Below are 20,530 nucleotides of genomic sequence, written 5' to 3'. Positions count from 1 at the left end.
AAAATGAGTTGATTTGGAAAACATTTAGCCCAAGTGCCCAACCAAACATGAGAAAATTGGAAAACATTTTCTGAAAAATGTTTTCCTTCATACCAAACACACCCATCATTTAGACTTGTGATTTTAAACATGTCATGTGGAATGTTAGAATTAAAAGTTACCAAAAAAGAAAAGTAAAATAAACAAATTGAAACAAAATAAAAGAAGTACTTGTTAATTATATACTCTCTAATATAGCATATTAAATTTATCATGTATACTCATCTTTATATTTTTTTCGAAAAATGGTAGAATTAAATTTATTAGTGTGGTTTAAAACAATTTAAGAAGATTTGAATTGTTGTTGTTGTTGTTGTTGTAAATTTTATATATTTGAAGAGCATTTTTAACTCCTTTCTCTTCAATATATATATATATATATAATAATAAATTTTACTTACCTTGAGTGGAGTATCAATCTTTTTCTTTTTCATTTGTATGAAGCAAACTCTAATTACAATAGTAGATTTTCATCACATGGAGGATAAAACTTGCATATATCCTCCAATTTATGAATTATGTTACAACAAGTGGGTTCAAACTTTTTTTTGACGTATAATATATATAATCCTCTTAGATTCTCTGTATATCGACTATTTTTTGCCTAGCTTTCATTGTCATTGATCATGAAATGGGTGGTTAACTACTATAATATGCAAAATACAAACTGAGCACCTCTAACATTTGATGATTTGAATGAGGCAAAAAAGGGAAAAAAAACCCAAGTATTTTGATATCCTTTCCATATGTTTCATCAACAACTTTTGATTCAGATGTTTTTATCATTCTAAATAAGTTATTCGAATTTCTCAACAATAAAAAATAATATTTCCTCCGTTCATTTTTAATTGTCATAGTTTTCTTTTTTGGAGTCAAACGATAATAACTTTGACTAATATTTTATATATGATGTATTTTTCATCATATTGATATGCAAAAAAATTGCAATTTATAGTACTTTTCGTATAGTTTTTAAATATCTATTTTTTTTGTTTAAAATATTGAATTAATGTAATCTAATTCAACTTTGAAAATTTGTCAAATTAAATTTTGAAAAACTTGACAATTAAAAGTGAACAAAGGGAGTACAAATCAAATTTGTATGGACAACGTCCTAAATTTGTGAATAAACTTATTGATAAGGACAAAAATATTTCTTCCTCTCTTTTCTCTATAAAATATTGTTTAGTTTGTTATACAAAGCCTAAATTTAAAATATAACTAATAACGCTATGTAGGATGTATATCTATTTGTCCAATTTTATATAAATTTAAATATGTATTTATACACATTCAAAGTTGGAAGGCGTAGATATCAGCTCAAGCTAAATTAACTGACGTATTTATATATTATGCCTTAAAATTACGAATTTCTTAAACGTTATAAGCACACAAATGTTATTACATATTTAAATTATATATTCATTTTTAAAAGACTTTTGCTAAAATTTTATGCTTAACTCATCACTAATAAATCAACCGGCCAAAATATTGTGGTTTTGCTACATATACTATGTACTAGATAATGGTGCCCGTGGTATGCACGGGTCCAATAATATAAATGGTATGTTTTGGGGCTTATAACGGAGTTTTTGAAGCGATTGTTTGCATGGATAAAGGAATAAGTTTTTTTATCACAAACATGTACTTTCTTTGACACTATTAAAATGGACCCAATATATGTTATTTTTGTTGTCTCAATTTATGTAACACAAATAAAATTTGGAGAGTCATCCAAATTTTCATATTTTTAGAAAAAATGTTTTAAGTTATTAATTATTGTGATTTATAATATTTTTATGTAACTTTCAAATAACCTACATTACTGGTGACTCTGTCCTAATTTATGTGATATGGATAAAATTACAAAATTAACCCTTTTAAAATGTCTTTTAGATATTTTAAGTTGTTAATTATTATTATTTATAATACTTTTTTGATAATTTTAAAATGATATGTGTTATTTTTTTTGTTCCAATATATGTGAGCCCGATAGAATTCTAAGAGTGAACCTATTTTATTATATAGCTTTTAAATATTTTAATTTGGTAATTATTGTAATTTTTAATGCTTTTTAAGTCATTTGTAAATGATATATGTTACTTCCTTTGTCCCATTTTATATAGTATAAATAAAATTCCCAAAACCAACTCAATTTTTAATATATTTTTTTAAATATTTTAAATTATTAATTATTGCGATTTATAATATTAAAAAAAATGAAAATGTACAAAACTTGTATCAGCTTAAAAAGTGACCACGATAATTCGAAGCCTACAGAATGCAATAAGGTTGTACGTAATTTTAAATATTTAATATATATTACTCCGTTTGTCTCAATGTATTTAACATAGATAAAATTTCAAGAGTCAATCAAATGTTGTTAATTGTTAAGATTTACAATACATTTTACGTAGTTTTCAATAATTTCACATTAAATAATACATATTACTACTTTTGTCTCATTTTATGTGACATTGATAGATTAATTTTAAGAATCAGTCAATTTCTTTTTGTGTTTTTTAATAAATATTTTAAGTTGTCAATTATCACGATTTATTATATTTTATACATAATTTGTAACGATAGATTAATTTCAAGAATCAATCAAATTTTTTTATATGTTTTTATTTTTGAAATATTTTATGTTGTCAATTATCATGATTTATAGTATTTTTATGATAGATTCACTTCAAGAATCAGTGGAATTTTTTGTATTTTTTTCAAAACATATTTTATGTTGTCAATTATCATGATTTATAGTATTTATACGCAATTTTTAAATATAAAAAACACAAAAAAAAAAAGACAAATAAATTAAAATGGACCCAATATATGTTATTTTTGTTGTCTCAATTTATGTGACACAAATAAAATTTGGAGAGTCATCGAAATTTTCATATTTTTTTTAAAAATGTTTTAAGTTATTAATTATTGTGATTAATGGTGTTAAATTGTCCAATAATATAAATTTTAAAGGTACAACCATAAAAGAAGAATGTACAACACTATCTAAGCACATGTAACACTTGTCATGTGCTAAGTAGTAAATATTCCCACTTATTATATATAGTAATAGAAAAATATATATAAAAATGACATATTTATTATTTAACTAAATAATAAATATGTAACTAAAAATCTTGTTAGCTTTTGGTTGAAAGCTAACATGATAGTTGCATTGTGGCTTATTATATATAGAAAATATAGTTATTTTGAAATGTTTTTATTTTAATAAACATTCTTAAAATATTCAAACTTTCTTTTTCAGGCTGTGGTCGCTAAGATATTACACAGTCACATATTATTCCCTCAATTTTAAGTTACGCGTCTTATTTTATTTTTAAAAGATATTATTATATATTTAGTATTTCATCTACCTTAATTTATCTGATACTTTTCATTTTTCAAAATTCAAATTATATATCTAAACACTTAACGTAATGTAAAATGTAATTTTCAATCAAGAGAAAAAAATGTAATTTGAAGTATTTTTTATATAGATTTGAAATATCTAACTTTAATATTAAATACTAAGTTGATCTGTCAAATTGACTCTTGAAAAACAATAAAGTGACACATTAATTTGGATAAAGAAACCAAATTCTTAATTTTAATCCTTTCACATAATTTGTTTAAGATCATAAAATTTAAATGACATTTTCATACATTAAATACTTATTTAATTTAAGATAACAATTTTTTTTTTAAAAATCATTACTATTTAGAATTTGTATTGGTCAAACTAAAACACAAAAAAACAAAAATATGGAGTTGGGATCCTCTATATAAAGCTTCTTTCTCCCTTTCACATAAACTCAAGTCTTTCTTTCTCCTAAAAAAATTAAAACCACAAAATGTTTCAACTATCAAAGATACAAAACTTGATTCAATTCATAAAATGGACTTGGGATTTCCTCCTCCTCCAATCTTTTCCTCATTATAACAACACCAACATCCTTAATTTCAAGCTATCAACTTCTCACGATGAGCTTTGTGTTAGGTGTTTTCGCGAGGAGGATCAATTGGATTCATCATCATCATCATCAATAGAATGCGCGGTTTGTTTATGTGAAATAGAAGAAGGAGAACAAGTTAGAGAGTTGAGATGTAATCATCTTTTTCATAGAGTTTGTCTTGATAGATGGTTTGGTTATGGACGCATGACATGTCCATTGTGTAGAAATAATATTAATAAGTCATCTATTAATAACCTTTTCTTTGATATCTTTGAAGAAGTTATCGTGTTTGATTTCTTCACAAGAATATCAAGAGATCGTCATCAATGGTGGCTACGATGAAAAAAAGTTTGCATGATATAAGTTGATATTAGTTTGGATAATTGTGTCTTAGTTTCTTTTTGCATGGACTTAGATGTTATTTTTCTAGCTAAATTAATAGTATGTATCAAACAAGATTGAATAGAGATAAATGTATTGATATTTATGAGTTGTATTGATTAATTATCATTTTGATTAAAAGGTATAAGATAAGCGGATCAATCTGTCTGATAAATTGGATGATGGTAATATAATAAAATAATGGGTTAGTTGATGAAAGTAATTCTTAATATAGAAATTGATGACAAGTGTTTTACGAAGATTATAAGTTTTCACTGTGTTAAATTCAATGGTGAATTTATGAATCTGACATATGAAGTATCTTAAGCTTAAAATAAATTAATCAATGAATTAAATTTGTCATAAGCTCATTTATTTATAATTAATATATGTAATCTTAATATAATGAATTAAATAAGCGTTTAATTGAAAATTCAAAATAGATAAAGTGGAATGAAATTACATAGTTTTAGTGAGAAATAGATGTGTTTGCAAGTGATGGATTCAAGATTTCATTAAAAGAGTTTGAAAAAGTCAAAATATATTGTTTAAGCAATACCTTTTAAAAATATATTTGCTATATGCTTCTTTTAATAATAATCCAAAAATATACATATATGTTGTTATGCACATGATAATATTGTTTTTCTAATTCGTTTGGACGCAAAATTCACCTGATTTGAATGAAAAAGTTCATGATAAAAAAGTGTTTTTCTCCGAAAGGATTTATGCACCGACGTAAATCTAAAATAGTTAGGCTCAAATTTAACGTGAATATACCGTGGAAAACAACCAAAAAAAAAAAAAAAAAACATAATCCAAGAGACTTTTTGTTCTATTCTACATAGAAACATCGAAGCCGCCAATATTGACCCTAACCACGACATGTATTTTTCATGTTCTGTTCCTTTTGCTATTTTATGATTTTCTTTTTTACAGTTTGTAAGGATAATATAGCAAATTATTGATTTGAATTTGACATGAGTTTAAAAAAGTAAAAATTATTATTTTTTAATTTATAATTTTAAATTAAAGATATATAACATGCATTAAAATATAATTTAGTTTTAAAATTTAAATATATTGGGTGAAAAATTTAAATTGAAAAAAAAAGAGATCTTATTCTTAAAACTAATAGATATTTATAATGTTTACAACAATGAGAAGGCCTTACATGAAAAATAAGACTGAAAGGTTATAATGGAACAAGATTAAGATTGAGAATGAGGAAAAGTTTGAGTTGTCTATGTATTTTGACTTATTAAAAAAATGACAATCCGATATACTAAACTTTTGCAATGTGTGAGGTCTGAGAAAAAGCTGGATTATAAGGATCTATTGTACTACTTTTATCATGCATTTTTGCTAATTGTAAAAGACTGTTTTCACAACTCAAATTTGTAACCTTCTAATCACATGACATCAACTTTATTAATTATGTCTAGCCTGATATTAAATACATAGATATTAATATATTATGGGAATGGATGACTCAAGGCAACATGCAAATACACCATCAATGGTGGAGACATACTAACCTTGTTGAAGATTTAGGGATGCAATACTAGCAGAAAGTCCGAGTCAGAATTTAAAGTTTATGGATTCGAAATGCAAGTTCTTTTAAAGAAATGTACACAATAACAAAACGAAGAATTCAAGGTGCTAGCATCCTGCAAAGGCAAATTATGTTGTGAACCTTCTCGTTGAGAAGCCTAACGAACAAAAAAATCTCTACAATAATCACCAAGATTGAGCTCCTCTATAGTAAAGTCAGATAAATCAACATTTTCTTTGCACATTTTCCTCTTTAGTTTATTCCTCTTGTATGCAAGTAACTTAGCTTTTGAACAAGCGGAATCAACAAGGTAACTCTTCTTGTTCAAAAGTTGAGTTACTTACGTACAAGCGGAACAGACTAAAGAGGAAAATGTGCGAAGAAAACATTGGTTTATCTGACCTTATTACAGATGAGCTGAATCTTGGTTATGACTGTAGAGATTTGTGGAATCCAATACATCATCAAATTTCTGTCATTTGATTTAGTGCTTGTGTAAGTCTAAATTATACAGATATGGAGGAGTGCTTAAAAGATGGGGTTATGCTTTCTCTTAGAAAATTATCAAATTGGAACATGCATTGTATTGCTAGAAAAAAGATTAAAAATCATGAGAATTGATGTACAAGGCTATTTGCAATGTTCAATCAGATCTTGTAATCTTTACAATCACAATGTACTGAGCCAATTCATTCAAAAGGTGATGAGTGTATATGATTCATCTTATTATCATAAAGTGGTTTGGAACCATAGAACTATCTTTTGCTGCAAGTGGAGTGATTTTATGTAAGATCCCATACTTTTTTTTTCTATTCCTGCATAATATATGTGGCGTGGTTATATGAGTTGTATATTACTTGGTATAGTACATTGGATATTAAAATTGAAAAAGGGTGCCAATATCACGGAACTAAACTAAGTTTAGGTCAAACAAAGTTCGGGATTAAAGAAATGGCTCGGATAGCACTTCACCCGTTTGAATGATTTAAAATTATCCCATACCTTAGGGATAAGCTTATGAGTGTTTAACATGCTAAGAATAATGTGTTACGAGGTATTATGATAGCACAATGGTCGTATGTTAAGTTTTGAAGTCAAGAAAATTAGCGAAACTAAGGTCGGCAAAAGTTATCAAAGTTTCTCTAATAAAATTTTCTTTAACTTTGGTCAAATGTCTTGGATGTTTTCTCTCAATATCTAAAGAGTTACAAAGCTCATGACATATCAAATCGAAGGCCTACGAGTCTAGTTTGCAACGCACAAAACCCCGTATCCAACTGATATTGGAGTAAAAATTTATGAGGGTTTTACTACGGACTACCTGGGCAGAATCCGGATCGCGAACTGGGTCGGCTCAAAAATATGGCATATTGACTTACTCGACGTTTTAACCTATATATAAAAGCATTCCTTTTCACTTCCCAACCTGAAAGAAAGCGGAAGTAAGGGTTCTAATGGAGTTATTGCATGATGAATGTTAGTTTGAGAGATTTCTATCATTAAAGGTTACCCCCGTGCTTGGAAATGTGATCTCTACACGTGACAATCATTTTCCCCTTCTATTAGCTGCTTATGGAGCTAGTTTTTAAAGATATAAATTGGTAATTATTGGTGTTTCTTCAAGGTTTACACTTGGTTTGCTAAGATAATCATCTCGAGACTCTTTTATGATAGTTTTCACGAAGTTCTACGGATGTTTCGTCAAGTTGGGTCCATATGACAAATCTGTCGATTTAAGCTCAATTATGAATTATTTATAGGTGTGTACCAGTTGTGTATATATAGTGTTTGTGAAGCTTAGGACGTAAGGAAAAACTTTCGTGAAGAAACTATGGGCATTCGAGCATTCATAGAAAAGGTATGTTAAGGCTGAGCTTTGTCCTTCATTTTAGCACGACTCCTGAAAATTTTCTAAAACTCCAAATGTGATAGTTTGCTATTCTCTTGCTAGAAAGACTTTCTATGAAAGACACTGGGATCTCAGCTGAATTATTTACATAATTCTAGAATTTTGATATTTCACTAGTTTGGATAAATAGGGTATTTGACATCTACATGTCATTTTATCGGTTTCGTTGATTATATGTCCATATGTATGAATTCTTATTCTTCTTTCAGTGGTGTGACTGGAAAATATTACGGAAGACCTTTATTATTTGTAACCAGCCCTTATTCCCCACTAAAGTTTATTATGAAAAATCTTCAAAGTAACACACGATTTTCAGCACTCTCAAATATAACTTAAATGTTTAAACTATTAGAACACTTGATTTTTGAAATACTTCTTTTATAAATTATCTAGAAACCAAGCATAGGAACTAAGTAAATCACCTTAAACTTGTTATGAACATCTTCAAGGTTGGGTTATCTTTCTAAAAGTCGAGTTAAGTTTTCAAGCTTATTTGGAAGAACATATGAGGTTCCATGAGAAGGTTACATACGAAAGTGATTACAGGGTTATGAGACCAAGAGTACAAACGGGCCAAGATTGGCAACATGACAACGATTAACATATAGGCATTATGAATCCATGACATGGCATGATATGCATTCTACTCCCGAGCTATAATCGGTAGGTATAAGGCCTATTGCCTATATTTATACATATGAGACGCCGATGGCCACAAGTTGGCGAATATGATGTCGGTTAGCGACCAGAAAGCACCGCTATTGCTAGCATTTGATTGGGTATGTCATGCATTTGCATCTAGATATGTGTATTCACGACATATGATTATATAAGCATACCATGCATATTTAAATAGTAAGAGGTCAAATGTCAGCCATAAAGATTATTTGAGTTTCAGTTTCAGGTGGTATCCCTATTACCCTTTTACAGTAGCTACTTATGATTCTATTTTCCACTTTGCATACCAATACATTTTTATTCGTACTGATGTCCCATTGTCTGGGACGTTGTTTTTTGTTTCGTGCGAGATGGTTCAGACAGGGATTCTGATCGACCCACCCGCTAGGATTCGGGTTCAGCTGAGAGTTGGTAAGCTCCATCTTATCATGGGGCTACTAGATGATGTTTACTTTTGTTGTACAATTTGGGTATAGTCGGGGTCTTGTCCCGACAGTGATTATGTCTCTCGTAGAGGCTATTGTGGACACAATATTCTGGATTTTCTTTTGTAAGGTTCAATCCCCAGCCCATAGACTTGGGGTGTGTGTGTGAGAGAGAGAGAGTAGGTATATCTTCAATTGCGGCCTCGTTGGCTAGCTAGTACATATTTTTTAGGCTTTTCTAACATTGTTTGTATGAGTTATTGTCATACAGATCATGACCTTCATGGACCAGGATTCACATTTTAGATGTTGTGTTGCCTGATGTTTTTGTCTCACAATTTGGTTCGCTAGTATGTTTCAATGTCTAACTCGATCAGATAGGTTACCGAGTACCAGTTATGCCTCCTAATTTTGGGGGCGACATTTTAAATCATTTGAAAAAATTGTGAAAAGATGTTATACCATGTTAAATTAGGTCTTAGGTCTAACTCACACCCCAAAGCTATAATTTATAAGGCCTAATTTTTTTTGAAATTCGTGGCAAGCTGTTCATGGAACGATGCAATTGAAACGTCAATTCTACATCATTTACAACATTTTTACATTATAATTATCATTGTTTATACTACTGCTTTTCATTAATCCCTTATTCTTATCTTTTTTGGCACCTAAATTTAATGCATTCTTACCCAACCTCATGGTATTTTTTGCCACGACAGCCTTTTGCAAAATGTTATCATTTGCTTTCAGGGCCACTACAACTTTTCATTTGACTTCTTTTCGTGAAAAAAAGGGGAAAAGAAAGGTTGTAGTGGTTTTGAAAGCAAAGGATAGCAGTTTGTGAATGACTGTCGTGGTGAAAAATGTCATGGGATTGTCTAAAAATGCATTGGATTTAGTTGCGAAGAAAAATAAGAATAAGAGACTACTGAAAAACAGTAGTATAATGATTTATAAGTATTCATTTTAATCGCCTAACTTTTGTTTCTTTTTCTCCATATTGTACTTCTCCATATTCTTTTTCTTGTCCTCCTCATCTAATTCCACTAATACCATATAATCAACCTTATTGGCGTAAATATTTTCATGGACCTCTCCATAACACTAACATGCCCATTTGTGCCCATTTGGGTAACCCCTTAAACCACCCCCACCTCCCGCAACAGTTCTTTAGTTGTTTTCTTGATGCAACCAGTTATTCTAGCCTATATAGTAAGTGCATCCCTACTATTCCCCAACTCATGTACCCACCAACTTCTCCTCAATCTCCCAAGCTTTGTCCCTAGTTATACCTTCCAATCTTAGGTTGGTCATATGCAACCCTCTTTTTCTTATTCTTCATTATCCTGACATCTAAATTCATAACCATAAGCTTATGTTGGATTGTAAGATTCTCGTTTTGGATAACATAGCACATACACCACTGTCAACTTTAAATGTAATTAATGTAAGTCTTAGCCACAACAATACTAAAGGTCACCAAATTCATCTCCCTATTTTGGAAGCTTGAGATAGCTATGAACAACTCACAAGCATTCACGGAGTCTAAAAACAAACTTATCCTTCATATTTATCCCTAAAGTCGAAGTCATTATGTACTTCATCATAACCTCTTGAAGTGGTTCTTGTGTGATCATTAAAATCTTTTTATATTAAAATCTTCTCGGTCTATAAAAAACCTCTTACTAGCTCATCCAACTCCTTACATAAATGTTATTTTTCCTCCCCATCCAAACTCACATGTAGTGCATATGTATCAATTACATTAAGAGTTAGCTCTTTCAAAGCTAGTTTAATGTCCATAATTCTATCGTTTACCCTTTTAATCTCCATTACCTTCTCCCTGAGTTCCCTATCTACTACAATGTCAAATCCATTCTTATTACTCGAGCTCCCCAAGTACCATAATTTAAAACATGTCTAAATACTAGCCCTGGTTTATACCTATTTGATTTTCTTGGTATAAGCTACATTGATCTCCTTCTTCTTGAGAATGTTCACTAACTCGATCGACTTTCTCATTAATTTCCCTATGTTCCTAGACCAACTCACAATCTAGGAACTCCTTTGCCGCCCATTCCCCCAACCTCGACACCTAATTAGGGACACAATCTTAAATTACTATCATACTCAAAAGCCATTAACATAGGTTATAGAAATAGTCAAGTGTAAAAGATCAAACATTGAGCTACTGATAGGCGAAACAATAATTGAAGTAGTCAGACTAACAAATCAACAACAAAATGAAAAAGCAAAGAAGGTAAAATAACAAAGCAAAAAAAAAGATAAAATACAAGCAAGCATAATTGAACATAGAATAAATAATCAATTCAAACTAATTTAGCATACCTAATAACGACAGAAAGTACAAGATCAGGAATTCCAAAATTACAATGCGAGAACAACAAAATTAAAACAAGAATGACAAAACCTGGTGTAGTCGAGGACTGTCACATGATGAGGACGCTCGAGATGATGTTAGAACCATCAAAGCTCGTTAAGAAGGTAGATCGGAGGAACTAGGTCACCTCAAAACTCATCGTCGAAAAAAATTTAATTTTGTCGAACTTGTTGCTTCATAGATGCAAAAAAAACACACACACATACACAAATTCAGATTAGAAAAAAGGAGAGAGACAGAACTAAAGAGGGATATATGTTGCATGACTGCGACTGGAGGTGAAACCAAGATTTGAAGATAGGGGCACCACTAAAATGACTCAAGGGTAAAATTAAGGGTGAGGTCAGATGAGGTGGCGAAAATGAGTGATTAATAATGACAATTTTTAAAAAGGTCGATTTTTAAGAAAAATCTGATTTTAAAGGCCAAAAAGTACTACCTTCTGTGGATTCGAACTCACGTTGTTGTACTTGAAAGTGGAGACTTCAACTAATGCCCAGACGACTTTTAATAACAAGGGTGTACAGTTAAATATACTATCTTTTATAGACCGTCTACACATATATATACAAAAAAAAATTAAAAATTGTCTTGTGCATGTGGATCCGCCCCTGACTCCGACTATCAAGTAGAAGAAGATAAGGAGTAGAGAGAGAAAGGAAAAATAAGAGAGAGAGAGAGAGAGAGAGAGAGATAAAGACGAGAAAGAGACTTTATTAAGTGAAATTCACTTTATTGCATGTGAAATTCACTTTATTGCCTTATTTTTCTTATTTTAATGCCCTCGTATCATTGGTATATGTAAATTTGTTCATTCACAAGCTAATAATTAATAGCGAATGATCATTCAAATAACAATATATGTTTTTTGATATATATATAGAGAGATCATGTTTTGATATTAATTGCAACTCCTCAACTATTATCACAAGTTTATATGACGAAAATCCTCAACAGAAAACAAGGATGTACTTGTGACCCCATTTACGAGAGAACACATCTTAATTAGAAATTGTTAACCTAACAGAAGATAAAGAGGCGGAGCAAACATGAAAGAAACTTACTTCTTTTCGTTGATCCAACAATCACAAACATCAAAAGGTATAGAGCATTGATGATCCAAAGAAGAAGTGGAGGCGGCGATTAAACCAAGGCGGAAACATTTTTTTCACCTCAGGGAGGAGAAGTGTGAAATCTATGGATTCACGAAACCCTTCCCTTAGCTTATAAGTAATATAGACTGCGACTGCCGGATGGGCTTTTTTGGGCTTTAGTCTTTTTATCAATTTTCTTTTTTCTATGTTTAGAAAGTCCATTTAAACAAAAAGTGGGTTATTTCTCTAAAATTTCCTACCATTTCAAAATATTACAAAATTCCCTATTTTCCTTTCCTTCTCTCCTTTTCTAGATACATAACTCACAACCCTTTAACCCAACGATTTTTGTTCCTATTTTCACGCCTGAAATCACTCTCATAGATCAACAGTTGCGTTTATCACTCCATTTTTTAATTTTAAATTTATTCTCTCTCAACTTCATTGATTTCTAGTTCCTAAAGAGGTAATACTATTTCTTCAACATTTTTTTTCTTTTCAATTCTTGAATTATCGCTTAAAAAATAATTTTTTTAGCCTTTTCATCTACAATTTTCTGATACATATGGATTTTGATGATGAAATTTTTTATGAAAATAGATATAAACAATGAAACGACTCATTAATCGTGAAAATTTTGAGAGCGAAAAAGTTGAAAAAGGATTCATGCTTGAGTTCTAAATCAACAGTAGGAAAAACGCCCAAAACAAGAGGGAAAAGTCGGATCTACGTGACCATCACTATTAAACTTGCAAATTTTCAATGTATCTCATTTATTTTGATTTTTAAATTAAGCTTTGTTAGTGTTATTACTACTCCAATACATCACGGCTACAATAACATTTGTTTTATACAATGTATCATGTTCACATTTAAGGTATTGATAAATAACCCCAATGTTGTTGAATCTTTGAGTAGTGTTTATCTAGCTCAATATAAATGTACTTGATACATAAACACTACCTAATGTATCATTTCTATGCATCAAGTTCTACAATGTATCTTCAATCCTATTCAAATTTAAAAGGCTATATAGACAAATTAACCAAATCAATTGTGTGTTGTGTATCTAAAATCTTTAATGTTTGTTCAGTCTTATCCAACCCAGAAGGTTATGTATATGTATATATTATCCAATAATAATTTTGATACATAAATTATAATGTTCTATGATTAGAGCACTATGTATCAGTTCCAATAATAGGTATTTATGATACATAACAGTGATAGCGTTGACTAGAGCTGTCAATATGGGCTCGCCCACCCCATTCGAGCTAACTCATATAGGCTTTGAAATTTGACGGGTCAAACCAGGCTAGCCCATTTTTGGTGTGGGCCAAAAAATGGTCGGCCCAGCCCACAAGTACGTGGGCTACGGGCTATGTTGGGTCAACCATCTTTTCTTAAAAGTATTTTGTATAATTTTTTATATTAAATTATAATTTAAAAAGATTATCATAAATATCGACAAGACGATATTACATGGTGTTAGTGTTACTACTTGTTAATCAAATCCACAAATAAAATTATCTTTATAATATTTATTAAATTTGATTTCAAGTAAAAGCATAAATAGCTAAATAGAAATATTAACCTAATCGTTTTCCAATATCATAATAAAATACAAAAACTATGACAATATTCCATAGGCTACGACCTATGTAGTGATTCCGTAGAAATTTTAAGGAATTTTTATTTTATGTAGTACATATTTTATAAACATAATTTGTATTTAAATTGTAATATTTCAAACTTTAAACATATTTTGAATTTAGACTCTTGTTATTTTTAATACTCTATTTTATTTTTATTTTTAATTAATTTTTATTTGGCCCACGGGCCAGCCCCATCCATATTTCTCAATCCCCACAAATCGGCAGGCTTATTCAAGCCGGGCTAAAAAACCCTTTTCTTAAATGGGCTTCAAAAATTGTAGCCCAACCCTATCAAATCATGGGTTAGGCTAGGCCGGCCCAACAGGCCTAGACTATATTGACGACTCTAGCGTTGACTACTATTTTATGTATCAAATTATGATATTTATCTTTTTAACTCTTATATTTCAATTTTTATGATACATTGCACAACACATTGCGTGATTTATGGATTTGATATTCAATTTTACGTTTCTTTTCCTTTTTAAGCGCAACAGAAAATATTTTGTTCTTTTTTTAGCGCAACAGAAGGATTCTTCTTAATTGTATTAGAATTAATGTATCCGGATGGTGACTTGTGTATCCTGATGAAGAATTAATGTATCCGGATGGTGAGTTATGTATTCAGAAGGTACAAATTTAAGGGATTATTGTAATTTGAAAAAGAATAGGGGTAGGATGTAATTTACTCTTTACACTATGTGATTACGTAAGTTATACCAAAATTTGTCCCAAAAAAAGAGTTACGAAAGAAAAGTATTCTATGAAAAGATAATTATACAGTCTGGTCTTATAAGAATATTTATACATAATAGTTTGAGACAACCAGAAATGAAATATGAAACTAGACCGTAAGTTAAGAACTTTATATATCGAATGACGTAAATATAGCTTATTAATTTACTATCAGGTTATCTAACCCGTTAAGAAAAACTTCAAACTGTTAAGAACCAATTACCTAATATAAGAATAAAAAATAATCAATATAATTACCGAAACTGTTAAACCGCTGGCCCATTATATTATAGATAAACCAATATCTTTTTATTTTGTTCGGGTTATTAGTTTCGATTTGGTATTGAATATTCCTATTTAAAGAGTGAATTAATTAAACAACAATTGTTTATTTTTGTTTATATATATAGACTATAGTTCACGTTGCTTCTTCATTTCCCTCATTAATTACTTGCACTAACCAATACAACATTTTCTTTTGTAGCTCACTCTACAATTACATATCTTCCAATTAGTTGACAATCTTACCAAAATCTATCATGGAATATGCATATCTATTTGCTCTAAAATTCAAAAGGTATTGGCACTTCTTTACTAAATTGTTCAATTTACCTTTTGAGAACTTGGGTTATGAATCAAATCATTCAAATGGAGATATTACAAGCCAAGAGGTAGAATGTGTAGTGTGTTTAAGTCAAGTTGAAGAAGGTGAAGAGGTAAAAGAATTAACATGCAATCACATCTTTCATAGAGTTTGCTTGGAACGATGGGTTGGATTTGGGCACGTAACATGTCCACTCTGCCGGGGTTTGTTGAAGTCGTCCGCGATCGAGCATGGAAAATATGCCTTGGTTTTCAAGTTCGATGATTTATGCTCAAGGGATAAACGTGACTCATGGTGGCTACGATAGTTCTGATCAAGTGAGTTTTATAGTCTGTTTGACTAAACTTTTAAAAAATAAACAAAATAATTTATTTTTTTACGAAGTACTTGATGTCAAGAATATTAGTTAGTGCTTCTTGAACTTATGTGGTGAAATTATATATCCAATTCCTGGGACAAAGTCCTTCAGGTCGCCGGTTCGAGCCCCAGCAGGGCCACTGGAGGCATTACAAACCGGCCGCGTCTCCAGGGCCCCGTGGAACTAACCGTGGTGGACCCGCCTTGAAACAGCAGGACCCGGTGGGTACAGCTAGTCGGGTTCGCAAAGCGACGCCCGGAAACCAAGGTAAAAAAAAAAATAAAAAAAATAAAATTATATATCCAATTGATAAGTCAGATCAACGTTGCTTGATTCTATTGGATTGTTTTGTATTTCTATGTATGAGAGTTGATTGTAATCACTACTAAAATAATATTTGAAGTTTTTCACTAAAAATGTCCGGTATTTATTATTTCTACATATATTTTGATTGAATAAATAATAAAAAAGAGAAAAAAGAGGACAATATTTTCAAACAAAATATTAGAAAGTGTCTCAGTATTTTAGTAAGAATTTATTTTACGTCATGTGTTTTCCAATGATTAGGTATTAATGAATTTAGACACTTCGAACATGTATATGTGTGATAGAGAAAGTATCTCTCACTTTATGTTAAGCGAGTGAGAAGCTGAAACTAGGGGCGGCAAAATCAAACTCAACCCGTCCAACCCATTTAAATTTGGGCGGATAAATAACTCGTTCATTCATTAGCTCAATCCATTAAAAGTTGGGTTGATATGTAACCCGAATTAGCTCATGAAAAATTTTAAAAACTTTTTTTTCGATTTTTTATGTTATATATAGCCGTAATAAAGAAAAAGTAATTTTATTACGAACTAAAATAGTTTAAAAGAACAAATAAAACAATTAAGCTTAGTAAAAATTGGGTTGGATTGAGTCTTGACCCAACCCATTACCTAACTCTTTTTGACCCAAACACATTTGAATTGGGTGAAGTCTTGACCCGATTATTAGCTTAACCCATTATGATCCCACCCAAAATGACTCTTAAACCTCTCTGAATTGACTTAAACCCACAAAAATGCAAGGATTATTTGGGCCTTCTACTGATTTAGCGTACAGATACAAACCACTGGTCCATTGTTATTTGTTGGTAAGCCCATGTTCTTTTTCTTGTTCGAAAATGACCCAAATTTGTTTCATTCATTTGTTACTTCTAGCCGACTTGAACAAAGGAATTAATAAAGAGGAATTTCAAAAACAACTCCATGGTTATAATTTGCTTAGTTACGATTCATAGTTATAGATTATAAGAAAGAGAGAGGCAAGCGATATCGGGAAAGGGAGGAGAGAAGTGAACAAGATTTGGGCGAGATAGGAGAGAGTCTGATAATTAATTGTACCATGAATACAATTGATTTGTATAAAAAAAACTAGCTATTAGAAGAAGGCGAGAGGCGAGCGAGATCTGAGAGAGAAAGGAGAGACAAATACAATTGAATTGTATACATGATCGATAATTGTGCTCTGATTGATAAATGTGTCATAAATACAATTGTATCAAAGACTATTGTATTCAATTCGTTGATGCAAATCAATTGTATCAAGTACATAAACAAATGCAATTTGTATTGACAAATACAATTATATCATTGTTGTACTTTGTAACAAATTATATTTATATTCATTTGTTGCCTTGTGTTGTATTTTATGTGTTACCTTGTCTGTTTGTGCTACCATATATATATATATATATATAATCATTAACTGTTAACATTTGTATTGCTGAGAGATAAAGAGGGAGAGAGAGAAAGGACACACAGAGAGGGGGGGGGGGGGGTAGAGAGGTGAGAGAGAGAGCAAAAAGAGAGAGGAGAGAGAGGGCATTATCATAATTCATAGCTATCATAAAGCAATAGTTGTGAATGCTGATTATTCCAAACTATAATAGTGTATAGTAAATACATACCATATGTTTATCTTACTACTTAACTTACAGCTAAATGAATTAATCCACTTCTCAAAAGATATTTTATGCCTAAAATTTGTTTATTAGATAAAACAATTAAATTGTTTATAATAAGATCACGCGCAACTTAATTAATCCAAATTGGGCTAATTAATCTCTTGACAATGTGATATGATAAACATATTGTACTATGAATACCAATGATAATTAAAGCAAAATAATTATTATTTTTTAAAACACAAAGATTCTTATTAATTATTCTAGATCATAATAATAATGAAAGATTAGTAATGTGAAAATTCTAGATTATATGTGAAAATTTATAAGATAGTTGAAGACGATAATAATCTACCTCCTCGTATTATTTCTCTCAATGAATATCATCTTCTTTGTTAGGTAGTAAGAGCATAAATAGGGTAATCGAAGAAAATAACAATGTAGCTCCTCGTACTACTTCTTTCAGAGAATACCATTCTCTTTGAGATAATAAAAGCGTTCATAAGATAGTTGAAGATAATAATAATCTATCTCCTTATTTTACTTCTCTCAACAAATATCATCCTTTTTATTAGGTAGTTAAAAGCATTGATAATTAAGATGGTAGAAAACGACAATAATCTAGCTACTCACACTAGTTCCCATTGTTAGGTAGTAAAAGTGTCAATAAGATAGTCAGACAACTACCTAAATTGCTTTCACTTTATAAATTATTTTTCTAAAAAACAACTCAAAAGTGATTTGATGGCTCCTCAATCTATCGAAATGAAACAACTTGATTCGTACCAAAATCAAGGTTTAGGTCAAATCAATAACATACCAACCCTAAAACAAATTTAGTTAACAAACATAAGTTTATACATACTATAAGACATAAATGTATAATCAAGGTAATAAGCAAGAAATTTCTTCTATGTATAATAATAATAAAAATAAAAAGATCCATTTATTTTGCTTCTTTTGTTTTTCTTGATCCACTACCACAATGTGTTGAGGAAAAGGATACATATGAAATATAAGAAGATAAAAAGCATAGGAAATTCTATATTTACTTTTCAAAGTAACTCTCTAAACTAGCTAAGGTAGAGACTGCGACGGGAGAATGTCTATTGTTCATAATTGAGGGATGAGTTTGATTTTTAAACCAAAATCGAGAATGTAAATGATTTTCACTTTATCAAGATTTGCTTGAACTTTGCTTAAAAATCCATTTCCACACTTTGTTCCCTTTGCCACCACTCCTTGTCATCCTACAAGAACCACTATGCCCAAATGCCCCATTACTTGATCCCGATTTCAACCCGCTCAAATCCAACCCAACCCGTCCATTACTATCGGGATAATCTGATTTAGACTCGAGTGACAAATCCAATTTTAAGTCGATGAAGGCTGAATCATCCATGGAAGTAAAATCACTTTCCTTAACAGGAAATATGCTTCGAAATCCGCTTTTTCTTGGTTCATCAGAAGAATCCATGAGTATCCCACCAGTAACATCGGAGATTTTAGCACTTGAGAATCTGTAATCACTTCCTTCATCAGTATCGTTGAATCCACCTCCTCTGAAACTACAAACTGATCTTGATCTTGAAACTGCCATTGCATCAGAAACCCAAATATCACTATTTTCATCCAAATCATTACTACCATTTTCAACACCCTTTTTCTTCTTCTTACTGAAAAATCTTTTGATTTTCCAAAACCCATTGCTGTTTTTCTTGATTTCAACACAACTACTATTGCTTCTCCTCAGAACAATGACTTGCTCTGTTTTTCCACCTCTTATGCTCTGTTTTTTTCTCATTTTCTAACAGAGATGAAATCCTCCCAATTCTTCCAACTTCAGATGAATCAGAGCAAGAACAAGAAGAGAGTCTTTGTTCACCACATTCTGAGCAAACTAAATTGACTAATTTCTCTTTAAGGCAATAAGAACAGATTCCAATTGAAGATGAAGATGGGTGTTTCTTACAGGGCATGTCTGATGAAACAGAGTAATTGAAATCTGAGAAACTGTCAGTTTCCATTGCAGCTTTGCCTCTTTCTTTCATGGCTTTCAGTTCTTGAGTTTTGCTTGGTGAGAAATAGTGGTTTTGCTATAAGAAGAGGAAAATGAAATACTTACAAGAAAGAGAGTGACAGATGAAATATGTAGTAAAAGAATGAAGATGGGGGTTGGGTGTTTGAGGTTATATGAAATTGAAATGAAAGGCGGACTCAGAATTTAAGATTCTAGCTATTTGGAGTCTAGAGAGGATTGAGTGTACGTAGCACTATTGTATGTATGAAGTAGAGAGATTATTTTAGAAAGATTTTCATTTTAATGGATAAAACTCAAGTTATAGAAGAAGAAAAAACTATGAATAAAGTAAAATAATAAATACGAAAAACATTGTAAACTTTACAAAAAAGAAACAATAATAACAATAAATAGTGTGATATTTGACTTGATATTGTATTTTTTTTTTAAAAAGGAACACTTTTAAATATGTCCTAAAAGAAATTAAAGATTTTAAAGTTAAATTATTTTTAATTATAACAAAATAACAGTTTTTTTCATATCTAAAAAGATTTCACGTAAAATGAGACATAGAGAATATTAAAATTTAAATTAATACTTCTTTTTTCGTTCTATTTTAACTATGTTATAAGTATAAAAAAAAATAATCTTATTTTAATAATTCAAGACTAAAGTTGATACTTATTTTCAATTATATTCTTAACACTAAAAATATAATTCTTTTTAATGCTCCTCAATTCTAAAAAATATTTAATAAATAAAAATAATT

At 30.3% G+C, this 20,530-nt stretch overlaps 1 pseudogene; it reads right to left on the bottom strand.

The window, feature by feature from the left end:
- Positions 1 to 18,918: 18,918 nt before the first annotated feature.
- On the bottom strand, positions 18,919 to 19,812 carry LOC125828169 (uncharacterized; annotated as a pseudogene).
- Positions 19,813 to 20,530: the final 718 nt, after the last annotated feature.

This window comes from Solanum verrucosum, unplaced genomic scaffold (assembly GCF_900185275.1).
Source record: "Solanum verrucosum unplaced genomic scaffold, falcon-dt-bn FXZP01000053.1, whole genome shotgun sequence".
Classification (NCBI taxonomy): domain Eukaryota; kingdom Viridiplantae; phylum Streptophyta; class Magnoliopsida; order Solanales; family Solanaceae; genus Solanum; species Solanum verrucosum.
This window is presented reverse-complemented; position numbering and strand designations above follow the sequence as displayed.